Below are 7,843 nucleotides of genomic sequence, written 5' to 3' on the forward strand. Positions count from 1 at the left end.
TTTTTCTTTCCTTTCCTCACCCTCTCTTTTCTCCTCCCTCTCCTCTCCTTCCCCCCTTCCTTTTTCTCCCCTCTTTCTTTTCCTCTTTTTTCTTTTCTTTTCTTCTCTTCTTTTTTCTTTTTTTTTTTTCCCTTACTTTTTTCCCCCCCCCCTTTCTCCCCTCTCTTTTCCTTTTTTCCCTCTCCCCGTTTTCCACGTCAACTTCCCACGCCTTTGCCCCGTACCATCAATGCATTATGCCTTATTTCCTGCCACACTTCTTCTTATTTGTGCCCTAATCTATATGCTCATCCACTTCCTGGGCTGGGGGAGGCACTCGGTCCTCCGCCCTTTTCTACCTTTATGTACGCACCACACACGCGTTTATTTGTGCCCGCGTTTCCTCACCGCCCCACTCAGCATGCACTCAGAGAAAAAAAGAGGAGGGGAGGAAAAGGAGGAGAAAGGAGAAGGGGGGGAGAAGAGAAAGGGGAAAGAGAGGAAAAGAGAGAAAAGAGGGACAGAAAAAGAGGGGAGGGGAGGGGGGGAAAAGGGAATAGGAATACAGAAGGGGGGGAAAAGACTGCAGTGGTTTATTTTTTACGTATGTGGGTAGGTATCTATAAGATTATTAGTTATGTATATTTTATTGTCTTTATTGTTTTCTTCTGTATATGAAGCTTTTTTCAGTGCTAGGATGAGCTTTGCGCGAGTCATACCCAAGCCAAACCCAGTACATCTCTGATATGGAAGGAGTGGGAAGCCTTCATTCAGAGTTCCATTTTTTATGGGGTAGTAAGCCTGAAAGCGCTCCTAAACTTTGAAATGGAGGTGAAATCACATGGACTTTTCGTTGTGTATATAGTGTCAGAGATAAGTTATTGGGTAAAACCTTGTCGTAGGATGCCTTGTTAATTAGCCAGTGGCGATGGCACGATGTGTGTCCGGTCCCTTGCCACTGGGCTCCTTCGCCTTCCAGCCCATTCAACTAGAAACGGGGCTATAAGCACGAGGCTCTTTTGTAACTGTCCTATACGTGAGATTTAACAAGACTTAACCTCAATATTTTACACTATATAATTCCATTTTCACAACATACATGTTTTATAAGGGGTTTGTTACTTGGTAGAGTACCGTTTTCATTTCAAAAGGTCCAAGGGGTCAATTGTGTAAAAAATTAGAATTGTACTGGTCTGCAGGAGTTTTCAACTCTTAGAGGAGAGTGTATTTGTGTTTTGTCTTTTTGTAATCCCCGTACGAGCAGGTAGGGTTGGACCTGGGAAAAGAATTGAAAGAGGGGCAGGAGGAAGGAAACGCGGAGGAGGTCATGTGGGAAGAGAACCATATGTATCGATTGATAGAGGGAACCAAAAAAAGAGGTGGGGCGAGCGACAAGTTAAGTGCGTGTAGAAACTACGATAAAGAGCTCCATGAGCATTTTTATCTGTAACCATACTGGCGTTGCAGCTGTGTATAGTTTCGAAATGCAGGGGAAAACCACAAAAGGAGCGAGAGTGGAGAACGAAAGCGGTGGGAAGTCTCAGGGGAGGAAGGGACATAGTGTTCCGATAGCGGTCGAGGGACAGAATCGCGCTATAGAGCAGGGGGGGGGATGAGCGCTGCACGGACAGGCGGTGGTTTTTGTTTTGCGAGAGGAACTTTGGCACTTCCATTGGCTGCTGACCTGTAGGTCTGCATGAGCCTGTTTAGCAACAGGCCGTCGGCTACTATGAACAATGACCGTCTCTCCATCCTCCCTCACAAGCATAATCTACACAAATCTACTCCCCCCCATCACCTTGGTTTTGCCTTTCCTTTTACTGCATTTGCTCTTCCCTCCCCCCTCGTTTTTGCCCATGGCTATTCCCCTCATGTTTGGTGGTGGGGTACTGCTAGTCCTCTTGGCTTCTTGCGATATCATCATATTAGTCCCCTATTGTTTCTTCTCTTCTTCCTCATACTCCTCCTTTGCACAGCCCCGCTTTGCGCAGAGCCAAGAGCATGGCGGCATCAAAGTAGTGCGCGAAAGGGTAAAGAAAGGGCGGGGAAGACCGATGATGGGGGTGAGACAGCTGGGGGGAGAACCGGGAAACGAAAGGACCCACGACGCGGCGGAACATAGCGCGGTGACGATGGAGGAGAAGGTGATGAATCAGGTGCGTGAGGGGGGAAAGACGGCATCCAGGGTTGGGAGAGAGTCGTGAGCACGAGACCATACGGGATGGGAAGTTCACAGTTAGTGAATTCAAGAAAACAGGCAGAGCGTATGAAAGGGGATTACCGGAGGCAGGGGACCGTCGTGGGAGGAATCGGAGGGGAAGGAGGGGGGAAAAATAGGGGAGGAAACGTGCGGGGGGGGGGTGGGGGAAAGGGAGGAAAGATAAAGAGAGGGGGGGGAGACAAAAAAGAAGAAGGGGAGGAGAGGCGAGGGAAGGGAGGACAAACAGAGGTAAGGGGAAAGAGCAATCAGAAGGGGTAGAAGGAGAAGAAGGGAGGGAAAAGAGCGGGGGGGGACAGAGGGGAAGAGAAAAGGACAGGGGGAAAGCCGAATGACAAAACAGGGAATGTACACTCGTAGCGCAATGGAAGATGGATGTTAGACAGGCTGTGGGGAACGTCACAAGACAAGAGAAAAGAACTACGCCGATTTTGAACGCCACATGGAGGAACTCACAACAGAAGGCCATTTTAGAAGACATCCTGTGGACGTCATGGAGACTAACGTCCCGGTTTTTAAAGACGTACTCCATGCGGGGCCACTGGCGGTCCAACCAAGCAGATCCACGATCAGAGCCGTTTTTCTATCCTTCACATTTGGACTCAACGAAGAACGCTAGCTTCCCAGTTCTTTTTACATTTATGTTGTTACTCAGCAAAATAAAGGACTCTGTATTGTTCCATTTTGCTTTCCCCACGGTTCTTTCTCCCTCCTCTCTTCAGACCTTACTCTCTTCTTCTACGCTCTTTTATGGTCGCCACCTCTGTTGGCCAAAAAATATGGCTTCTTCCAGGCTCCCCAGAAACCCACTGATCCACTGCGTCAGGGCTTCAGGGCTGCAGATAGAATAGATTTTTGAAGGCAAGCATGGTTTTAAACTGTCCCTCCAGCTTGGATTTCGTGAGTTATGGACACTTATGGTACCACTGTAGCGGATTGCGTAACTCCCCTAGAAACGCGTTTTAGCGTGACATAAAAAGTAGACAATGGGCGATCCGTGCATCATCGCCAGCCCAATTTTGATGCTTGTCGGCCCTGAAGTGTGCGAAATAAAAGCAGGGATGATGTACGCCAAACGTGGTCTGACTTGGAAACGGGCAAGGGCGGGACATGGAGGGCGCCATTCCTCTAGGCGGACACTTCCTCTGCTTCCAGCAGGGGATGCGCCCCTCGGGCCGGGCAAAAAAGATGGCTTCGTCCGGCGTCCCCAACCACATGAACGCACTGCGGTCATGGCTTTCGGAACTCAGAAATAGATATATTTGGAAGGCAAACATGGTTATAAATTAACTGTCTCCAGCGTGGATTTCGATGAGTTATGGCACTTTATGGTCCCCGGTACGCTGAGGGGCGATAACGCGCCTAGAAAAACGCGTTTGTGCGGACATAAAAGGGAGAAAAGGGGGCATGGACCGGAAATGCCGTCCGGCATGCCCAATTTGGAGCTTGTTGTGCGCGTGAAGTGAGCAGATGGTGTAGAGGTGATTATGTTACGCCAAACTGGTCGACTTGGAAACGGGGCAGGGCGGGACACGGAGGGCTCCATGCCCTAGGCGGACCTTCGATCTGCTTCTGAGCCGGGGAGTGGCGCCCCTCGGGTGGCCAAAAAAGATGGCTTCGTCCCGGCTCCCCAGAACCACTGATCCCTGCGTTCATGGCTGTCAGGGCTGCAGAATAAATATATTTGAAGGCAAGCAGGGTTTGTAACTGTCTCCAGCTTGGATTTTCGTGCGGTACGGACACTGATGCTCACCTGTACGCGGAGTGCGTAACACGCCGAGAAAACGCGTTTGCGGACATAAAGGTAGAAAGGGCATGCCGGGCCTCCCGGCAGCCCAGATTTGGAGCTTGTCGGCCCTGAAGTGTGTAGAAGAGATGATTATGTACGCCAAACGTGGTCTGACTTGGAAAACGGGGCTGGGCGGGACCGGAGGGCTCCATTCCTCTAGGCGGACCTTCGTCTGCTTCCAGCCGGGATGACGCCCCTCGGGCGGCAAGTAAAAAGAATGGCTTTCGTCCCGGCTCGCAGAGGCACGATCCACTGCGTTCATGGCTTCAGGACTGCAGAATGAATATATTTGAAGGCAAGCATGGGTTTTAGACTGTTCTCCAGCTTGGAGGGTTTTTCTTGAGTATGACAGCTTTCTGTCCCCTGTTACGCTGATGCGTAACTCGCCGAGAAAAACGGCGTTTGCGGACATAAAGGGGAGGGTAGAAAAGGCAGGCCGTCTCGGCGGTCCCCGCAGCCCGATTTGGAGCTGGTGTTGGCCCGTGAAGTGTGGCAGGAATAGATTGATTATGTACTCCAAACGTGGTCTGACTTGGAAACGGGGCATGGCGGGGACACGGAGGGCTCCATATCCTCTAGGCGGACATGTCGCTCTCTTCTAGCCGTAAGGATGGCGCCCCTCGGGCGGCCAAAAAAGATGTCATTCCGTCCCGGCTCCCCAGAACCCTGAGCCCTGCGTGCATGGCGTCAGGGCGTGCGAATAGAATATAGTTGAAGGCAAGCATGGTTTTAACGTCTCCAGCTTTAGAGGTTTCGTGAGTTATGGACACTTTATGGTCCCCTGTAGGCGAGTGCGTAACTCCCCGAACACACGCGTTGCGACATAAAAAGCTGGGAAATAGGGTGCATGCCGGTGCTCTCCGCCAGCCCAGTTTGGGCTTTGTCGGCCCTGACGGTGTGCATATAGATGAGATGTACCAAAACGTGTCGAACGTGGAAACGGGGCACGGGCGGGACACGAGGGCTCCTTCCTCTAGGCGGAATTCGCTCTGACGTCCCAGCCGGGGATGACGCCCTCGGCGGCCAAATAAGATGGCTCGTCCCGGCTCCCCAGAACCACTGATCCACCGCGTGCGTTCATGGCTTCAGGACTGCAGAATATAAATATATTTGAAGTCAAGCATAGGTTTTAACTGTCTCCAGCTTGATGTCGTGAGTTTATGGACAGGTATGGTCCCCTGTAGCGCTGAGTGGCTTAAAACTCGCCGAGATGAAACGCGGATTGCGGACATAAAAAGGTCAGAAAAGGGCATGCCGGTGCATCCCCGCAGCCCAGAGTTGGTAGCTTGGTTGGCCGGAAGTGTGCAGGAATAGAGGATGTATGTACGCAACGTGGGTCTGACTTGGAAACGGGCAGGGCGGGACACGTAGGGCTCCATTCCTCTAAGCGACCTTCGCTCTGCGTCTAGCCGGGGATGGCGCCCATCGGGTGGCCAAAAAAGATGGCTTTCGTCCCGGCTCCCCAGAAGCCACTGAGCCACTGCGTTTCATGGTCTTCATGACTGCAGAAGAGAATATATTTGAAGGCAAGATGATTTTGAACAGTGTCTCCGCTTGATATTTCGTGAGTTATGGACACATTTATGGTCCCCTGTACGATGAGTGCGTTAACTCGCCGAGAAGCGCGTGTTGACGGACTAAAGGTAGAAAGGGCTGCCGTAGGCCTTCCCCGCAGAACCAGATTGGAGCTTGTATGGCCGTGAAGTGGTGGCAGTAGCTGAAATTATGTACGCCACCGTTGATATACTGACTTGGAAACGGGGAGCGGGACCCGTCTGGCTCCATTCCTCTCGGCGGGCCCTATACTCTCTGCTTCGCGCGGGTGATGGCGCCCCTCCGGCGGCCAAAAAGATGGCTTCGTCTGGCTCCACCAACCACTGATCCACTGCGTTCATGCTTCAGGACAATAGCAGAATAAATATATTTGAAGGCAAGCATGGTTTAACTGTCTCCAGTTTGGATTTCTGGGCGTTTATGACACGTTAATGCTCCCCTGTACGCGGAGTGCGTAACTCCTACGAGAGAAAACGCGTTTGCGGACATAAAAAGTAGAAATGAGCCATGCCGGTGCCGTCCCGGCAAGCCCAGAGTGGGATCTTGTCGGCCCTGAGTGTGCAGAATAGAGGGAGTTATGTACGCCAAACGTGGTCTGACTTGGAAACGGGGCAGGGCGGGACACGGAGGGCTCCATTCCTCTAGGCGGACCTTCGCTCTGCTTCTAGGCGGGATGGCGCCCCGCGGGCGGCCAAAAAAGATGGCTTCGTCCCGGCTCCGCAGAACCACTGATCCACTGCGTTCATGCTTCAGGACGGCAGGAATAGAATATATTTGAAGGCAAGCATGGTTTTAACTGTCTCCAGCTTGGAGTTCAGGGCGTTATGGACACTTTAGGCTCTCCTGTACGCAGAGCGCAGTAACTCCCCGAGAGAAGCGGCGTGTTTGCGGACTAAAGGTAGAAAAGGTCAATGCCGGTGCCTCCCGCAGGCCGCAGTTTTGAGCGTGTTGGCGACTGAATGTCGCAGAATAGATGATGTAGGTACGTCAAACGTGGTCTGACTGGAAACGGGGCGGGGCGGACACGGAGGGCTCCCATTCCTAACTAGGCGACCTTCGCTCTGCTTTCTAGCCGGGGATGGCGCCCCTCGGAGCGCAAAAAGATGGCTTCCTCCGGCCTCCCCAGACCGACGATCCACTGACGTCATGGCTTCAGGGCTGCAGAATAGGAATATTTTGAAAGGCAAGCATGGTGTTCACCTGCCTCCGAGCTTTGTTTTCAGGTGCGATTTAATCAGACAATTAATGCTCCTCTCGCTCATCACCGCTTCCATGGTGCTGAACAAAGATGCCTTGACCCACGCATCACTTAACCTGCCAAGTCTATCGATTTCCCCCCTCCACGCAAAAATGTGTTTTTTCATATTGTTCCTACACTCCGAATGTTTGAGTTTCAAACTTTTTTGGGATGTCATTATTTGCATTTTCTTAATTCTGGACTTTTTAAAGAGGGAAAAGGGGAAATTTTTCTTTCCTTTCCTCACCCTCTCTTTTCTCCTCCCTCTCCTCTCCTTCCCCCCTTCCTTTTTCTCCCCTCTTTCTTTTCCTCTTTTTTCTTTTCTTTTCTTCTCTTCTTTTTTCTTTTTTTTTTTTCCCTTACTTTTTTCCCCCCCCCCTTTCTCCCCTCTCTTTTCCTTTTTTCCCTCTCCCCGTTTTCCACGTCAACTTCCCACGCCTTTGCCCCGTACCATCAATGCATTATGCCTTATTTCCTGCCACACTTCTTCTTATTTGTGCCCTAATCTATATGCTCATCCACTTCCTGGGCTGGGGGAGGCACTCGGTCCTCCGCCCTTTTCTACCTTTATGTACGCACCACACACGCGTTTATTTGTGCCCGCGTTTCCTCACCGCCCCACTCAGCATGCACTCAGCTGTCTGTCTGTCTGTCTGTCTGTCTGTCTGTCTGTCTGTCTGTGTCACATGGTACTGATGATGATGGTGATGAAGGAGGATGTGTGTGATGCTTTCAGTTCACTGTGTCTCTTACTGCCTCAGCATTAAAGTGTCATTATTGCCTTTAAGATGCAGATTGTTGGACAGCAGACAGACAGACAGGTCTCCATCAGGTCACTTCAGAGATAGATATTGATCGATCAGTCAGGTTATAGATTGTATATGCTGTTTAAATATTGAGCCTCGTCACTGAGGCTGATTATTTACACGCTGAGTACTCAGAAGCTGTTTAATACCATTAAAGGAGGCATCCATCACTCTCAGGAACACACAACTGTGAACACAATAAAGACCTGAGGACACGCCTCTGTGAGCCAACAGGAAGAGAGAAGGTGACAGCTGAGTGC

This window comes from Larimichthys crocea, chromosome I, assembly GCF_000972845.2.
Source record: "Larimichthys crocea isolate SSNF chromosome I, L_crocea_2.0, whole genome shotgun sequence".
Taxonomy (NCBI): Eukaryota; Metazoa; Chordata; class Actinopteri; family Sciaenidae; genus Larimichthys; species Larimichthys crocea.